Here is a 19,592-nt window from a genome sequence, read left to right as displayed (position 1 = left end):
GAGATTTAACATGCATCCAAATAATATTCTGCGGCGATTGCGAACTGTATCAATTAAACTATCTGGGTTCATTATTATAATGTTAATTGCTTATGTAATAATCTAATAATAATAGGAACATTACTTGATCATCTTGTAGTAGTCGCGAGCGACTGATCGCTGCAAGTCTCACGACCAATGGTAGCCGGTCGCCGGCACGCTGCACGAGCCCTAATAACTCACCACCATTTACTCAAAAGTGTGGATGTATTTTTATACGACAATTTATCATTTCAAAATTACCAAAGAGTCTTTCTAGTCGACAAGTCAACTCTAAACGTTTTCTAACAAAGATTATTGCCAAAAACCTGAAACTTAATCTACCCAGTCATTAAAGCGGCCAGCAATGTTTGTTGTCGACAATATAATACCGGGATGAACAATTTTCAAAGGACCCGGGTTTAACCTATCTTATCTCTTTTTCTAACAAAGCTATTTAGAAAGAGACGACACTTTAATAGCCAGTCCTTACTTCAAATAGCCTAACGAATAAAGTCGATCTCAGAGACGTAAATCTTTGAAAGAGCCATAACTCAAGTTTATAGAGTTTCGCGAGATTTTTCCTTAAGTTTAGGAGGTATTCAGTTTATTGTTTAGAGCTATGTTCGTTAATTCTCGATAAGACTTTTCGACAATTTATCGAGGATGCAGTGCGAATTATTATATACTTGACGTTTGTTTGTTTTTCGTCTAGAACAGAAAATTAAATCTGTTTCGAAAAAATATTTCGTACTTTTAGTAAACGTTATGAATATTGTACGTAGGTACAAGCCTGTAAAGACGTCATATTATTACTTTGTATACAAATTATATATTTATTTCAAGGCGGTATAAATTAGGTCAAATGAAATGAACTGAAATATTTATTAACAATGAAATTCACAACTGCTCCAAATGGCCTCATAATTAATACATGAAATTGAATAGTAAAGAACCTTTTGTTGAAATATATATATATAAGTGTTATTATGACTAAGACACAATTACCAGCGAACCCTGGACTAAGCTCTAGTCTAGTATCGCGGGATCCAAACATGGAAAATAATTTCTAAGCATGTATATGGTTATTTGTAATGTTATGTTATGTGTAAAATTATACTTATAGTGATTGAATTAATTGATTAAATTACAAATAATGTCAGTACACATGCACAAAATACCCTTGAAGTTAATTAGAATTAGAAGAATAGTCAATTAAAATAATTGCAATAATTATGAAAGTCAAACAATTGAATATTATAATATCAGTAGTAATTTATATGTCAATGTTTATTCAAGAAGTCTATCACTGTGTAATCATTTTTGTCTTTAAGCCATGCAGAGTCTACGTATGAGTACGCAAGTGATTGTATGCGATACTGTGTCATGAATTTTTAATATTTAACGTTAGGTCTTAAATTTGTTATTAGGTGATAGAATTTATTTAAAAACTAATTCAGACCTTCTTCTGTTTAAAAGTACTGCTGATATTGATATAATACTCTCTAACTTTCTGTGCTCATTCCTGGACTTCCATGCACTAATATACATTTGCGTCCATTTCCAAATAAAATGCAGAGTCATGAGCATACCTTTATGAATCGAGGATGGTTATATCCTCTATGCCTTTACGTAATAACGTGACACGATGTACATTTCGACTGCACACGCAATTGTCAAATAGTAATAGGAATTTAGTGCATTCAAACAGCTATTTTGAAATTCTGGTTTAGTAGAAATGCAGATTGAGTGAATACACTTTGAAATATTACCAAAGAACACTTAAAACTAGTTAGTGCTAAATACTACATACAACCAAATTTCCTAATGATAACATAACAATTAACACATTAAAAACCGTCTTTACCTATCGTAAATACCGGTATCGTAGCGGCAAAGCAATTTGTTTGTCATCAAAACAAAATTAGGCCAGGGTGTCAAATCCGGCTGTTTCTTCCATTAGTGGGTGGACATGTCAAATAAACCACATCATACAGCTATTGTATACAATGTATCAGTCTACATGTACAGGTCGATGTTTTTATTTACAATGAAAACCTTACGAATTTATACAAAGCATTTTTTTGTAAATGGAGTAACTTGTGTTTCTATCTAAACGAACCTAATTAATAGTTAATAAATATATTTATTCGTAAAGATATTATAACAATACCATATAACTCTGTCATCACCGTATTATTGTACTTATTGCACCAAATAAATACGACAGAAATATTAGATTAACAGAAAGTGAGCAAAGGTGGGCTTATCTTTAAAAGATATCTCTTCCTGCCAATCCAGGGCAGTAAGAGCGAAGGTTATAAGCGGGCAATAGCGTGCAAGAGAGAGTGCGGAAGAAATTAATAAAGTACATAAATAAAACATTTTAAAAAACCATTACTTACATAAGTATTAAAATGAGTTATAATAAATAGTATTAATATGTAAATAGTGTGGTGTAATATATAAACATAGATACACATATACATAAATAAATATGTAAAAAAAATACAATGAGAAGATGATTACTAAGAGAGTTCAGCAAGAAAGTGGCGCTTTCAACCTTATCTTGAAAGAAGATAGACGGGATAGGCGGGCTAGACTGGATATGGGAATGGAGTCTATTCCACAACTGCGTTGCACGAACATACCTCTGTGACCGAACGGTTACCATGCCGGACTGCCACGCAGAGGTCCCAGGTTCAATTCCCGGGCCGGGGGAAATATTTGTATGGCCTACATTTACTTCTCTCGTAAGTTTGGGTGTAATTTGTGGTTATCTATGTGTATGTCCACGGGACCCGGGACACAGGGTTTCCCTAGTGCGGGGCTATGTTGAGTGTGTGCGTTGTTGTTGTTGTTACGAGAAGAAAAGGAGTTAAAAAATAAATTTGTTTTACAGTTAGGACGAACGAGCATCTTAGTGATGCACGGACGCCTTGAACGGTTGGGAGGGGGTAGCAACTGGAACCAGGAACGAAGGTAGGAAGGGGAATTCGCGCCATGAAGTATATTAAAAAGGGTGGACAGGATATGCACATCACAGCGAAGGCGAATTGGGAGCCATTTTGAACGAGTGCGAAATTCGGAAACGCGGTCGAACTTACGAAGACCGAAAATAAATCGGATAGCCAAGTTTTGTAAGCGCTCTAGTTTATTCATAAGCTCTTCGGTCACAAAAATAACAAACGTCGGCATAGTTGAGTATGGAGAGTAGAAAGGTTTGCTCAAGCATAATTTTGGTATGAAAAGGGAGAAAGTATTGAAGTCGTTTGAGAGAGTGAAATGAGAAGTGCATTCGTCTACTAACCTCATTGACATGAGGAGTCTAAGACAATGTGCAGTCCATTATTAGCCCTAGAATTTTTACTTTGTCAGTATATGCACTGGAAGTTCCATCACATAATAACACAGGTACCGATGACCAATCCACCTTGCACCTTAATCAGCTACTGCCTACAATCATGGCTTACCCCAAAAACAGATTGATTTTTTGCATACAACGAAGTTACCCAAGAAAATTTTATAGAAAACAGTACTTTACTGACATTTACTTGTTGTATTTTTACCATTTTATCATGTTTTCATAGTCAAGTATTGCTCAATTTAAATAGAATATTAGCCTGTCAGGAGGTACACACGCCAGCATATCAAGCTACACATTGTATACTAAGCTACGTATCTTGTTTCGTTGCAATGGAGGCGATTTTCGAACAAAAATGTGTAGTCTGATGGGCCGTTGTTCGTACAATAGTCTTACTGTCTGATAGGCATAATATTCTCATAGTCTATTAGTACAGGGTCAAGAGCACTTCAAGCTTGACACTTAAAATTTAAATCCTACTCTATGCCGCTTGTGATAAGAACGGTCCAAAGTACAAAGTATCAAGCTTGACGTGCTCTTGACTGTACGTATAAAACTTTTTATTATAAATTGAAAAAGTAGGCGATATTATGAAGTTTATATGTTGTAATATATCTACGGATAAGGTAACAGGCATTCAGTAGGTGCAATACTCTCACAACCTGTTAGGCACAATATTTTCATAGTCTATTATACTTTTTATTATATTCTGTATTAAGAAATGAAAGCGTAGGCGATGTTATGAGGTTGTTGCGTTGCAATATATCTACGGAGTCAACAGTCTGTTACTAGGTACAATACGCTCACAACTGGTTAGGTACAATATTGTAGTAGTTTACGTATAACACTTTTATATAATACAGATATATTATATATTTATAATACAGATATTATGACATGAAAACGCAGGCGATATTATGAGATTGATTCGTTGTCATGTTTACGAATAGGGAAAAAGTGTATTAGTAGGTACGATACTCTCACAGCCTATTGGAACTCACAATACTTTTTAATACACTCTGTATTATGAAATCAAAAAGTAGGCGGTATTATAAGGTTGATACGATGTCATATGTCTACGGATAAGGCACAATGTAAACTGTCAACTAAACCGCTTCTATATCTCTTGTCAACTGTTTGTGCTTCATTTATGTACATAGAAGCGGTGAAATATAACAGCGTTATATGTAGTTATATAGTACTTTACGCCGTCCTTGATATAGTAAGAAGTCCTCAAGTTTGATACTGAAAATATATTTTTATTTATTATCAATCCAGTTTTGGTAATAATAAAATTTTTAAGCATATAATACGCCGTGTTAATTCGGTTAATATTATTATTTATTATCGAGTTCTTAGGTTTTCGCGATTGTTACACATAGCAAATGAAACAATTTTTCCGGATTTAAATCGCGTATATTTGTTTTTTCAAACAAAATGACGTTTCAGGTCCTTTACAGGTCCCATGGTCACGGTTGACTGGTTTAATGATGATTTAAATCCGGAAAAATAGTTTCATTTCCTATTATTATTTATTTTTAGTTTTCTTAGCAGCAGTGCAACTCTTTGTGGAAGAGTTCGTTCAGGGTAGTACTGCCCCTTTACATATTTCTGCCGCCAAGCAGTAATGTCAGCATTACCGTCTTCCGGTTTTGAAGGGTAAGGGGGTGCTGGTGAAATTACAGGCACATGGTAAATTCAAATTCAAAATAATCTGTATTTCATAGGTAAGCATTATTACACTTGAAATCGTCACAATGGTTAAACTCTACCGCTCATTCGTAAGGCAGGTACTTGTCAACTTATGTCTCAGGGTGACGAGCGCAGTGGCAGTGCCCTTAAGATCTTTGAGATTTAAAGCTGTGAGTGGCACAGCAACTATTATGGACAGATGTGTAGCTTACCGTCAGGCGCTCGACTTTTTCATCCCGTTACTAGATTTTACAAAAAAAATAAAATAAATAAAAAAATATTTATTTTTTTCATTTCAACAGCTAACAGTTTGTTTTCTTCACTTTATTTTCGCACTATAACACCAATTTAGTATGAACGTATGCCTACATAATTTTTCAAGATAAGGTACATACAATAATTTTGTTTAATTAAATTACTTCTCCGAAGTTATTTAACTTGTATGCTGACGAGCTGATAAGCGGGCTCAGCCGCATGCATACGGGATATAACACACACACACACACACACTCAACATAGCCCCGCACTAGGGAAACTCCGTGTCGCGGGGGCCATGGACATCGCGGGGGCCATGGACATGGTTTGCCCGCAAATATGCTTGCTCTTACGAGTTAAAATAACGCTTTTTAAAGCCTGCAGCCAATCTTTTTACTCGAACAGCCTGTGGTGTAGGTATGTGAAACGGGCTTTTTGCGCTTTGCGCGTGTAATATAATAGTGCATTTGGAATGCTGATGGAACTGCCATCTTGGTGTAGTGCATCGGGTATGTTTGCGGTAGTGCATACGCCCAGCTTCCATGCGCAAAAAGATTGTCTCGCTGTTGAGTCGTGCGGCAAAGTCCTAACAGCATTCTAGAAACTATAGCAAGAAGGTATGATTGTCCTATCCTGAAACATTGGATAGAGCAAGTCAAGGGCGTAGCCCAATTTGTTATTGAACTAAGAAAATAATTTTCTTTGGACTGTTTTGCTACTTAAACTTAGAAGAAGGTCACCCTTGTTCTAAGTCTATGGATATTTTTATGGTTCGAAATAAAGAATTATTATTATTTAAAACTCTCGCCTCTCCCGTGGCATAAAATATAAAATTTGAATTTTTTTATGGGTAGAGGCGGTATTCCCATAGCGGTATGCACACGATTGGCACATTCAAGACACAGATTCAAGAACCGGTGTACAATACGTGCCGTATCCAGCAGGACTGCTTTCTGCGTCTGTGCTGGAAGCGACATGCCACAGAAATCCAATTATTGTTATTATCCAAATCAAATGTTATTATTATTATTATTATTATAGATTATTTTAAGTGTTTTTATTCTCACTCCTTCACTATTCACGCGGTCAGACTTTGGAACGCACTTCTAATTACTATTCACGCTTATCTATTTTCAAAATGGCAGTCAAGGAACACTATTTATCCACCATACCATCCATTTTATATATATTATAAAATACGAATTTAACTATGTATTTATATAGTTTCTAATAATATTATGTTATCGATATTGTTTTTTTTTATTACATAATTTTATTTTGTTGTGCCGTTACTGTAATTATTGTCCTGTATTTAGGTCTGCAGGAAGACATTTCTTTTTAACCGCCTTCAAAGAAGGAGGAGATTCTCAATTCAACTGTACTTTTTTTGTATGTATGCGATTACTCCGGCATTTTCGAACCTTTTTGATCATTCTTTTTTTTATTAGAAAGATGGTACGTCAGTATTGCTTCCATTTAAATTTGAACAAAATATTTTACCTCTAAGGGTGGTAAACTAAGGGATGATTTCCGGTTCCACGCACTTTCCGGCAACTGATTTCAATAAGACTATAAGAATATACCTTCACGAGAGGCTGTTCGAGTAAAAAGATTGGCTATAGGCTTTAAAAAGCATTACAACAAATAGATGCAATTCCACGAACTTTTGATGCCGGTTTTTCTGTAAAAAAGTTATAATTATAGAAATAAGCAGAGTACACTTTGTGTTCTCTTTTTTGATAAATGTAACTTGTGTTTTCCTGTGCAATAAATGATTAAGTAAATTAATAATAGACAAACCAGTGTAATGTTACTTTTAATACACAGTTCCCAACTCGAATTCGCATACTTGGTGTAATGGCAACTTTTCAGAACACGGGCTTAGAGATTCTACGAATGAAATTAGTCGATATCTTTTTGTGCTTTTAATATGGTAGTTGTAAAATTCCAATAATACAAAATTCGTTTTAGGTGCTTTGTATTATTTTTATGACTTTGAGTGATTACACACGGCGAGTTTTAGCAGCGATGCAAACGCGCGTTCGTGAAACGCGCGATTGCATCGCTACACTTGCGATTTACAGGCGATTGCATCGATGCAAACGCGCGTTTGTATCGATGCAATCGCGCATTTGCATCGCAGCTGAGCAGTGGCACGTGTGTGTAAAGGTAGACGATTAGCTACTGCATCGCTATTGCATCGCGTTTGCATCGCTGCTAAAAGTCACCGTGTGTACCTTTGATATGATAATAGCGCTTTTGATGTACTTATGACCACATGAGTTTTTCTTATCAAGATATGAATTAGGCCAGAATAGTTATAATTTAAAAACCACATTTCTATCTTTTTTAGAGATCGATAATATGTTGGTGTAACTACACCCGTTCAAACGCCATGTTTGGTTCATTCATTCGTTCGATCATTTTCTTCCAAGTGCGGGATCGCCATTAGTTATACAAACAGGACATGGATTTCGGTGACACCTGCGCCCTGTCGTAAATGTTATTCAACCTTTTTCCCCGGCCCATATTTGGGTACAAGCTATACCACTATGTATACATACATCAAAACGATGCTTGCAAAAACAATTTACAGATCTTTAGCTTTAATGTCAGTGGAAGATAAGGCTACAAAAAACCCATTAAGCGAAAAGGTTTTCAACACAGGAGGTATACTAATATCTCGTTTAGGGCCTTCCTTATACCCTAAATTACCAACCCGACTTGCACAAATCATAATATTTTATCATCTATGCTTCTATAAAGAATAGTTTATTTATTAGCTAAGATGGTTGTTGTGGTAAGGTTTACTTCTGTTACTTATTTTAATTTTACAGTTACACTATGCTATCAACATTAATATGTAAATAGTTGAAAATTGAAAGGGAGTAGATTAATGTAAATAAAAAGAACCAAGAAAATAAAAAGCACCAAAGGTGCGCCCTTGGTGTGATAAGGTCACATCTACAAAATGACGACTTTTAGGGAGAGCGCTTTTAAGGATAGTGCGAATGAAATTTACTAGCAATGTAGCTTCTAGTAAAAGAGTTCGTCGTCCAGGGAAGTACTGGTGAAATTACAGACACATGAGACTGAGCAGTGACGCTGCGTTGTGCTGCATATAAATTAGAACTGCGTGTCCATGGGCGCCGCCGGTGCGTTGCAACGTCGCAACGGGCTAGGAGACGAAGCGAGGAGGGGAGCTGCGCGGTGCGAAAGAAAGCGGCGTTATTGCGACACCGCGCAGAAGTAACGTGTGGTATTCGGTGCGTTGAAATCATAGAGTTACTACAACGCAACGCCCGTGTGGCATCGCTATTATGTCTCAGGGTGTAGGGCGCAGTGGCAGTAGCCCTTAGATCTTTGTGGTTTGAAGCTCTGAGGGGCTTTGCAACTGCCGACGACAGGCGTGTCATTTACCACTTGGTGCACGATTTATTCGTCTCGTCACTTAGTACCATAAAAAAATAATAGTAGATAACTTTTTGATGTGTAAATAGGGGAGTTGTAAAATTTTACATGTACATAATTTGTTACACTTAGTTCGTGTTATTTTTATGACTTTCATGCATTGATGCTTTCATGTAATAAAAGCACTTTTAAGTTATGATTATACGTTGTTTTATTATAGCAAGGACACGTCATTCTATAAAGGCAGTATTAAATCAAGGAATAAATGATCTTTCTGCATGAAATATTCAAAACGCCTCGGCATACATGCGGTCGTGATAAACACTGAAATATGTGCTGCGATATTCCTGACTAAAAACGAACGGAGTTTATTCTCCTCCATTTGCAACCGTATGCCTGCTTTAATTGACTATCGACAACGGTAATTCGATCACCGCGCGCCGTGTCATTGGACGATGTAGGATTTATTTCTCTGGTATAATTATTTACAACCTGTAATTTAGCTCCTTGTGAAAGAGTTCGACCAGTGAAGTACTGCTGTTTTATCTATTTCTGCTGCCAAGCAGTAATGTGAGCGTTACTGTGTTTTGATTTGTGCCGGTGAAATGATAAGCACGTGGGACTTGTCAACTTGTCTCAAGGTGACAGGCGCAGTGGCAGGAGGTCCCTCACTGCCACTGCCACTGTCTGAGTGGCACTGCAACGGCTAAGAACAAGCATGTCATTTAACACCAGACGCACGACTTGTTCGTCCCATCACTTAGTAACATAATAAATACAAAACACATAAAAAATCTAACCTCATTTACCATTTACAATAAAAATCGTTTATTGTTTTAAAAATAGCTTTTGGCTACAAATTCAAAGCCCGCCAAGCTGCAGGCCAGTTTGTCGACCGAGACTCAATAATCTTTACTAAAATTCCTATGTCTACCTACCTATCGTAAATATCATATATGTATATATTTTCTACAATACACCCTTAGATGTGCCAAAATATAATGCTTACTTATTAGAGATTTGTGAGAATAATTTCCTTTTTGTATCATTTTTTAATCTTAGGTTAGATATTGCTTTCGTCAACATGCAAATCATTATAGATGATAGGTGAGTAGTTTCTAGTTCTTTGACCAAAACAATTTACAGTTGTGTTTTTTGCTAAAAATGACATACAGTGAAAAAATTAAATAAACACTAAGAAAAATCTTTGGGAAAACGACTTGGTTTCCAAGTTTCAGAGATTGACATTTGACACCAAAGACCACGTTAGACACGTTTGGATACGTCTCTGATACAAACGCATGCATGGCACGACGACGTTGATAGCGGTAGCAATTTGTAATTCCAATTAATTTTATAAATATAAGATTTTTTACCAGGGTATATTTACTAAGCTGATTATCATGTCATGATAATTATGTCAAGATAATTATCGTAGATAATTATTACTCCGACCCCTGATATATGCATATTGTTCTTGTTTACAGTACGTTATGTATATTGATAAAACTCCTAATGCAGTGAATGATAGGCAAGAGGTCGATCGCGCCCTCGGAGCGAATAAATTGAATTCAAATTTTCAATTACAATTACAATGGCCGTCAGACAGTTGAGTGTTAACACTGATTCTGCCGTTTGTTAGAAATGTTATGTATACTCAGATAATATATAGAAATGTTATGTATATTCGATTATATTATTATATATATTATTATGTTACATTATTTTTTAACATATTTGTGTATCTCGTTCAAAAATGAGATTTTTTTATTTTTATGTTGAAAAAGAAAAAAGAAGATATACATAGATATAGTTGAAAAATATTTATTGGACATGTTACAAAGAAAACTTGTAATTTTTTTTTTTTTTTTTTTATTTATACCTGACAGGCAAATGACTCCACTCCACCTGATGTTAAGTGGAAAGTGATATCCAAACGCGAAGGAACCTAGTGCAGCGATGGAATCCTCACTGCACTAGCCGCCTCCACCCTGCCTGCCTACAATATGCGTAATGCGCGTTATATCACGCAATAAATTGATTTCATTATAACTTTGTAAATTAAAACTCACAAATAGCCAACAAATCGACCAGTTTTTCCTCACTTTCTACTAGATTTATTATAAACTGTAAAATCGATACTAACGAGCAGAAGGTTATATAATTTCACTCCTTCGACTATTAACACTAATTTTAAGTTTGTCACCCTCCAGGTTTTCGGGCTAGTAGGGTGTGGGTGTTATAGGGAGACGTGAGGAATAGGGGGCCGAGGCAATAAGTGCCCCCTTCTATTTCACCGGCACTTTAACTCGGGTGCACTGATTTGATAACGCCGTTTGTTTCGAGTGCCATTCGCGACGGCCATCATTTTAAGCTCCGCTTTTTTTTTTGAAATAAAATAGGCTGCTGACTTATAAAATTGAAAGGCTTTTAATTAAAAAAAATAACTGAAGCCGCGGTACTTTCTTTATCTTCATTAAAAAAAGTCAATAAGTCATAAGTCTTCTTAAAAGAAAGACTGATTTCTTTTTCATAAGACAAAATTACATATTATATTGAAAGGAAAATCAGGCACGGTATGCTGAAAGCTCTGGTTTGTATCCAAGGATCGAAGGAATTTTTCTTAGTAAGTAATCGATCTTTGTATTAATAAATTGTGATAAACTAGTGGAGTAATTTCACAAAAAAACAATTGAATATCATGGTAGTATAACGTCGTGGTATTCAATACACCCTACTTAATATTAAAGGAAAATTTTCAAAATTTATTTACTGTGTAAAGTTTCAAAGGAAAATCTCCAAAATTGAAATTCAAGTCGTAAATGAACCTTTATAACTTAGGACACGACACGTTCCCTTGTCTGTTCCTGTTAGTTTAGGATCCCCACCTGTAAACCATTACGTTTAACTGACATACGATTTCCTCCATCTTCCGTTACCATACACACAATGTAAACAAACAATAATTTATCTCGTAGTAACAGCTTGTTTGCGTGTCACTAATTGCCGTTCTACCTAAGACTGTCCGCCTACACGACCTTTGAAAATGTATCGGGCTTTTTATTGTGCTACACTCGTTTGCAAATGTCCCGTCCCAATTACTATATGTACGGAACCGGCAATAGCTTTGTGTAAATAAATTACCATAGAACGCCTTTTGCGAGTCGAAGTTTTTGAATTGTGAAATGTAACCAAAAAAAAATAGTATTCCTTCTCTGTTTTATCATCGCTAAAAAACGACTTCCATATTTTGTTATGTTGAATGTTAAACTTATTTTTTATTTATTTTTTTATTAAAATAATAACTGCGCATTTGACTTCCATCTCACCTGATGGAAAGTCACAATGAAGTCGACGATGGAGCATGCACACCCAAATAATGCCTTTTCACTCTCGCCTTGAAAAGGTCCAACTTATAACGTTCAGGGAACAACAAATCTGCAGGTAGAGAATTCCACTCTATAGTCGTTCGCCATATCAATGTAGAAGCGAAGCGAAATGCTTCGTACGAATTCTTGGAAATTACAGTTACTTAATATTGATTGTAATGAATATTATATTATGTTTTACTACCATGATATTCATTTCTTTTTTGTGATTTTACTCTACTAGTTTGTTATAATTATCAATACAAAGATCGAACACAAAGAAAAAGTCCTTCGAAGAGTCGCCCTGTACGACAAGGCGCGACTAGCGCGAGAGCGATGTAAAGCATGGAATTTCTATGCGAGAGTAGCAGTATATCACGTTTCATGTCGTTCTCGCGAGAGTCGCGCCCTGTTGTGTTAGCCCTACTGGTGTGGCACAGACGCAAGTCTGTCTAATCGAAGGCATTTTTCGTAGTGATCGATCGATTCCATTTTTAAATTCTATTGAGAAGTAAACAATTGTACAAAATGAGTAATAATAAATATAAAGATTTAAAGTACCTAGTTACACTGAAAAAATAGATATAAAGAAGACGATGTTAACGGTTGTAATGTAGATTGTTGCCTTGTAACATGTTTTGATCCCATTTTTAACAAGCACAATGATTATAGCAATTATTGTTAGTAACGAATACGTATTGATTTCATTGATTCCATAAAGTATCTTATTAAGCTAACTTGATTACAGTCAATGGTTTTCCGTTAATAAACGGAAGTTGTTAAAGGACAAACTGTATTCTCTGATAATCACTATTCTATATACACTTTTGTTATGTAGGATTATGCACACGTTCTTGCTGAACTCTCTTTGTAATATTCTTTTTGTTTTTTTGTTATTTTATGTGTATTTATGTATGTGTGTCTATATGTATACAGGGTTATTTGTCAACCGTGACCATGGGACCTGTAAAGGGCCCGAAACATCGGTTTGTTTAAAAAAACAAATATACGCAATTTAAATCCGGAAAATTAGTTTCATTTCCTAATATTAATTAATATTAAAAGTAATATTTGACGTGTTAGGACAATTGCTAAAAGAAAATTTTATTGTTTTTCCATGCACATTAATAATAGTAGTCTGCAGAAATTCTGATGATGTGTTTGAATGTATATCTATTACTGCATTTTTGTTGTCGCTCTTCTCACCAGCACTCATTTTCGCGACCAAAATACAAAATAGACGAAAAAACAAAAGAATACCAAAACACTTTAGTTTAAATGTTATCGCCGTTTTCTTTTTTTTTGTAAGTAAGCGGTACAGGCAGGTATTTATAATTCTTTGAATTATAAACACTGAGCAATTGGCTGTAGAAGTTTTTCTTTTTACAAATTTCATTATTAGAAGATTATTTTTAGATTAGTGTAAAGTAGAAAAGAGGACAGTAATGGATTTTCATACTTTGTAGGCCTTGGCCGGGAAGAAGTCGCATGGCCCATGAATGAGAAACTTTCTGTGTTCGTTTTTTGAAAGTAATGCAAACATTTCCGAGCATGTTTGAGAAAAGAGTAATAAATTATATTCTTATGCATGTACAGTCGACACCCTAGCCATCCTGATGATTCCGAGTACCTTACCCAAGAACCAAATGATCGGTTAGGGCATCACGTATCTTAAAGCATCGACTGTACATAAAAAAACACGTAAAAAATATTTTATTGTTGAAAAACGAAAGTTATCTACGTAATGACTGCAAATAAACCTGCATTTCTATTTTAAGCACGTTTCACGACAGTTAATTGAGAGTGACCTTTAAACTTTGGCCAGTGTTCAGTGTTCCGCATGATCCAGTTTCGGTTATCATCGTTTTTACTTCAAACTCAATTCATCTTTATCAAAAACCTTCGTACAAACAATTTAAGTTTTTAATTACATTTTCGCGTCTTCTGAGTTTTATTTGAAGACGGGGCTTTTTAGAATAAGGACCATCTTTCTTAAGTTGCAGATAGCGGATATTTTGGTATTACGAGGGAAATATAATATAAAAATTATTTTACAAATAAATATTTAAAAAAAGTTATCATGTGCATTGCAAACTACCTAGTGCACATGATATTACAAAAATCAAAAGATTAATTTAAAAAAACACCGGTCCTATAAATGCAATGTATAAAATAACATGTAATGTTCTACATGGCCACAAATTTTCTACGATGCTGGTGCTTCAGCGTTCAAGGTTAAAGGCTGATTCACGTTACACCGTGCCGAATTCGGGCCGTCACAGTGCCGTGTCGTTTCCACCGTGCGCCGGCCGGGTCAGTCATTCACTGATTCACGTTACACCGTGCCGAATTCGGGCCGTCACAGTGCCGTGTCGTTTCCACCGTGCGCCGACCGGGTCAGTCATTCTTTGATCCACGTTACACCGTGCCGGGTCCGGGCCGTCACAGTGCCGTGTCGTTTCCACGACTCGGGTTTCTTTTTGTTATTTACCATTTTTCTCTTCAATTATGAGGTCGCAGCTATTGGAATAGCTCTTGATGACGAAGTATTGGAAACACAAATTGAAACTAGAAAAAGAAGATGTACATCCTGGTTGGAGGAAACGAGAATCCGAAGGAGAATTTGCCACGCTCTACAAAGATTTAACAAATGATGAGAGTACTACTGTAGTCCAACGTCAACAGCCTTCCGTCCGTTTAGTTATAAAACGTGGCTAAGTGACAAATGGTCAAATAACCGTTTTAAATAGAGTACAAAATTCTCTTTTAAAAACAGTTAAAATTAGTTAACGTGTTCGACTTATCGGAACTCACCCTGACGATGCATAGCTGAAATATCGTTAAACAATTTCAATATTCTAAAACTGAGTTATGGTTTTTCGCTATATACCCTCGATATATCGAATCAATCCGATATTATCGTATCATTCGGTATAGATATGTTCTATCAATATATTTTATCCGATACATGAAAAATCATACAAAGTTGAAAGTATACAATTCAAAATTGTACAGCGTCAATAGCACGTCAAGCTTTACACTTAAGATTTAAATCCAACTTATGCCGGTTACGATAAGAACGGTCAAAAGTACAAAGTGTCATGCTTGACTTGCCGTCAGTGTAACGTAGTGGTTACATTCTCATTGGCTAGCCACACACACACAATAATATTGCTTGTGTGCGGGCGATATTATTGTGTTGGAATTCAGTAACTGAAGAAAGCATTTGATTATTGTGTCAAAACTGGTGGTTTAACTTATTTTCCCTGTGTGTAAATTCGTGTCGTGTGTACGGGCGCTTACTCTTAGTAAAATTTCCTTCCTTTTATTTTATTTTATTTATTTACGATATTTATTATTACGATATTGATTATCGATGTTTTGTACCGATATATCGCAAAATATCGATGCAACATTTCGATATATCACATCGGAAAAAATATCGATTTTTTTTACATGAACACCACTAATACAAATGCATACATAGATATTTGACCGTGTCACGGCCGGCCCACGACCGGAACACGGGCCGGTCTCCGACTGCAAAGTCTGGCATGGTAACCGTTTGGTCACGGAGGCAGTCAGTGTTAGTTGTTATACAGTGCTCGAATACATAGAAAAAATTTCTTCGACGCGATGCGACTTGAACCCATGACCACGCTGTACCGTAGCGCTGCTCTAACCAACTGAGCTACAGGTTTCAGTTATAGATCTTTGTACTTGATTTTTCGGCATTCAGCACCGTATAGTGACATCTAGTGAGAGATTTTGGAACTTTCTCACCGCAACCGGTGCCTTTATAGGTGCCTCAAGCTGACGTTCATGTCACTTTTTGATACTTAAATTAAAACTTAACGAAACCCGATACTAAACAATGTACTCCAAAAAGTCAATAAAGTCACCATCGGTAAACTAACAACTCGTTGATACCGATTTAATGGGTCCAAACAAGATAGGTCTATTGGTACGTAGTTGCGGAGTTCAGCAGGCTACAGGCTTTCCTGGAAGTTTCAGATCAGAGTTACCTTATTCTTGTAATGTCATTAGATTTTTGTTTATGATACCAAGTGACGACACAAACGAGTCGTGGGCCTTGTGGTAAGCAACACGCCTGTCCATAACAGTTGCAGTGCCACTCAAAGCCACGAAACGCCAAGATCTGAGGGGCACTGACACCGCTATATCTATCCACTGCCCCTGAGATATAAGTTGACAAGTCCCATGTGCCACTAATTTCACTAGCACCCTTACCTTTCAAAACTGGAACGCAGTAATGTCCACAGAAATAGGTAAGGTGGCAGTACTTCCCTGGACGAACTCTTTCACAGAGAGCTTTACAGCTACTAAAGTATAACAAATTTTAAGTTAATCGACTCTTCATTAACTGGTACAAAAGCTGATGATCTTTAAACAACTGAATACATGTTCATCAAACATAAAAACCATCCCGATTAAATTAGCCTAAAAAAGATGCCTGTGTCCAGCAGTGGGACTATAATTCTTTTGGTCAATGCGTCCATTTGGGAGCTACGATGTAGACAGATAGACACGGAAATACGCAGTCTAAGGCTTCAATCTTATAACTCCCCTATTTTGCATAGGGGGCTAAAAAGGTAATGTGGGAATGTTCGCTTTTGAAATATTGTAAAGTCCTACAGTTACGCCGAAAATGCTTTTATAGAAATTATTTAAAAACAAAGGACTTTAAACAGCAAAAATATCATTCAGACATAACCGTATCATATTTTTCCCCTGACTACAAAAGACCGGGGTTTCCTTCGTAATAATATCATCATTACTCAGAATCTATTTACATAAGAAAGGTACACTGTTTGGTCAGAAAGTCAAGTAACCTCTGTATTACGAGAAATATCAAGGATCATGAATTTATTAAGAACGCAAACAGGAGAAACGGTTTCATTTAAATTTATGAAGGTTTAAAATAAATTTTTAAACAAAATGCGTAATCTTTCCCGGGTCCAAAGTTAGCGTGCGCTCCAGTGTTTTAAGTGGTACGACGCAGACGAGGTTTATATGGTAATATTTACAAGGCTTTCTAAACAAAAATGGTCCTTAACCCTGTATTAAGTCACACGTCTACTCTCTCCCTTATTGTTAGAGCATTAGAGCTAGACAGCATCTTTGTCATGTTAATTGTGTAATGAAAAGGGGTAAGCCTTATTTACCGAAAACTCAAAAGCTTTTCGCCTCCAAATGAAGTTTTAATCCTTATTGAGTTCGTAATGTGTATTCGTAACATGGATCAAAGAAACATTGTAACTTGGACAAGTTATTAATTATACGATATTTACATAATCTTTTTTAATTGACCGAATAGCATTCTCAAGGTCTGCAGTTATTTTGATTAACTCAGTCCCATCCAGAGGACGAGGCTGCTAACATATTAGACACCATGTTGCTTATTTTTACTATTTAGTTTTTTATTGTTATATTTCATATAGTTTTCTTATACCGTAGCAAAATTTTTCTTGTCTACTATTTTTCTTATTTATCGTGTTTGTCGTGTGTAGGTCAATACAATTTGCCGGATGGCAATTTAATACAAAATAATTGCGTTCAAATCGGAGAGTAAGTTAAAGATGCCAAAATTATCTCACCCCCAATCTCTATTAATTCGTGATCTATAAAGGTTATGTCTACTGCAATAAATACGAAATCCCATTAAAGGTGTTATCTCCTCAATCCTTGCGAATCCTTTTTAAATTTATACTCTGAAGACACGGAGGCCCACATCGTGTTTTCATTTCGGATTTGGCCCAAGTTGGCGCCAAATCCGCGCCAGCTGCTCGTTCCTGCGGCTGTTTTCTTTTCTCCCAACATGAGACCTTTTGCTGAATTTTGCGATGTAAAAAGATTTCCTGTAATCGCTTACTGCGTTTCGTTGATTCGTAAAATTGGGTGCAATCGTTATAGAAATAGTTTGTTATTTATCAAATAAAGCAAGTTAATAATACACATAAGCATTTCTTTTTATGTATATAATATTTTTCCTTGTGCATTAAGAGGAAATAAGTAATCGTTCTACAACTCATATATACTATTGTTACTAAGTAGCGACATGACTCCAAAAATAAAGTAAATTACGGTGAAATACATTCTAAGATATAAATAGTCTAACATACTAACATTTCAAACAAAAATTTTCAAAGAAATGTAACCAAAGGTTACTCAAAATTACTCATCTACGAAGCTATGCCGGGCGAGTGTAGCGTTTTATGCCACAGACACTGCAAGGCCAACGCAACCTTAACATCAAAAGATGAAGGCCCCTTTTTACTGCCCAAAGAAAACTTTGAATTTCAAAAACCCCCTTGTCTTTTCAAACTTCAGCCCCTTAATGAAAATGACGATTAAGTTTCTCAAATCGGTACAGAGATCCTCGAAATGAAGCCGCAGGCCGCTACTGTTTACTCCGGTATGAAACAGGGGACAATATTTACACAGGAAACCTAGTGTTTGTATATAGGTATATCCTATATGCATATAAATACTCTTTAATGGCTACTCAATCTACAGTAACAATTTAATGTGCCTCTAAGTTAAGCCGTATACATTAGCACTTGAAGCAAGCAACAATCATTACTCACCTTTATCAAGGCAGACATTCATGACATTTGACTGTTGTATTTCAATCAAATCCCGTTAATAATCCACTTAACAATACATTAAAGTAACTAACACTATTCACATCGTTCCAAAATACTGTTCCACGTTATTTATACTTTACTTAACTGTGACGCCACTGCACCTGTTTTATGTTTCTATGCTTAAAATTTTATTTCTGTACTTAAAATTTCTAGTCACGTGATATAGATGGTTTTTGTCAGTATGTCGAGGTTTAGACAGATATTGAGTGAAGAGAGAACGCGGCGTGGCGCTCCTAGGAGTACGCGGAAAGGACTGATCATGGGCGGGGGACTAACAGTGCGCGCCGCGCCGCCCGCCCGCCCTACAGATCCGGCAACACGCGTACCTTCCCTTAACATAAGGAAAACTGAACATTATTTTGAAGACTGAAAGTTCAATCTATATTGAAGTACCTGCAAAGTGTTGAACGTACATTACGCCGGCTGTACAAGAAACGCCACTGGGCTACACCGATACAAAATTAATACTTGTTTTGCTAAAGGCGATTTCGATTTGTCCTCGAATTGGAAAAGTTAGATCGACCTTGTTAGCGATAGGCGGATCGCTAATTAACACTCGAAAGGAAATCAAATAGCGTGTGTCCTCGTAGATTATGAGCCTGTAACACTTAACGGGATATAAGGAGGATTTACTATACCGAACTGATTGGATAGCTGGTAACGTTATTATGGTTGAATGTTGAAATATAATAAATCTGTGAAAAAATTCTTAGTCATTTCTGCTGCACTGAAGGAGTTCTAGACACCCATTCCCATTATGTGGATCAACTATCCACATATAGGAGCCTATCTCTGTCCAACCGCATAATTATGTTA

The 19,592-nt window shown here is 36.1% G+C and overlaps 1 protein-coding gene across 1 annotated transcript in view; it reads right to left on the bottom strand.

Moving 5' to 3' along the window:
• LOC113238179 (semaphorin-2A) overlaps nucleotides 1-19,018 on the bottom strand; it is a 512,200-nt gene extending 493,182 nt beyond the window's left edge. The window contains exon 1 of the mRNA XM_026474944.1: nucleotides 18,717-19,018. The gene's annotated coding sequence lies outside the window, so the exon portion shown is untranslated. The remainder of the gene's footprint in view (nucleotides 1-18,716) is intronic.
• Between the last annotated feature and the right edge of the window lie 574 nt (nucleotides 19,019-19,592).

The sequence above is a fragment of the Hyposmocoma kahamanoa genome, unplaced genomic scaffold, assembly GCF_003589595.1.
Source record: "Hyposmocoma kahamanoa isolate Upper Pololo Valley unplaced genomic scaffold, ASM358959v1 95, whole genome shotgun sequence".
In the NCBI taxonomy this organism is placed as follows: domain Eukaryota; kingdom Metazoa; phylum Arthropoda; class Insecta; order Lepidoptera; family Cosmopterigidae; genus Hyposmocoma; species Hyposmocoma kahamanoa.
Note: the sequence above shows the minus strand (reverse complement) of the source record. Positions and strands in the feature narration are given on the sequence as shown.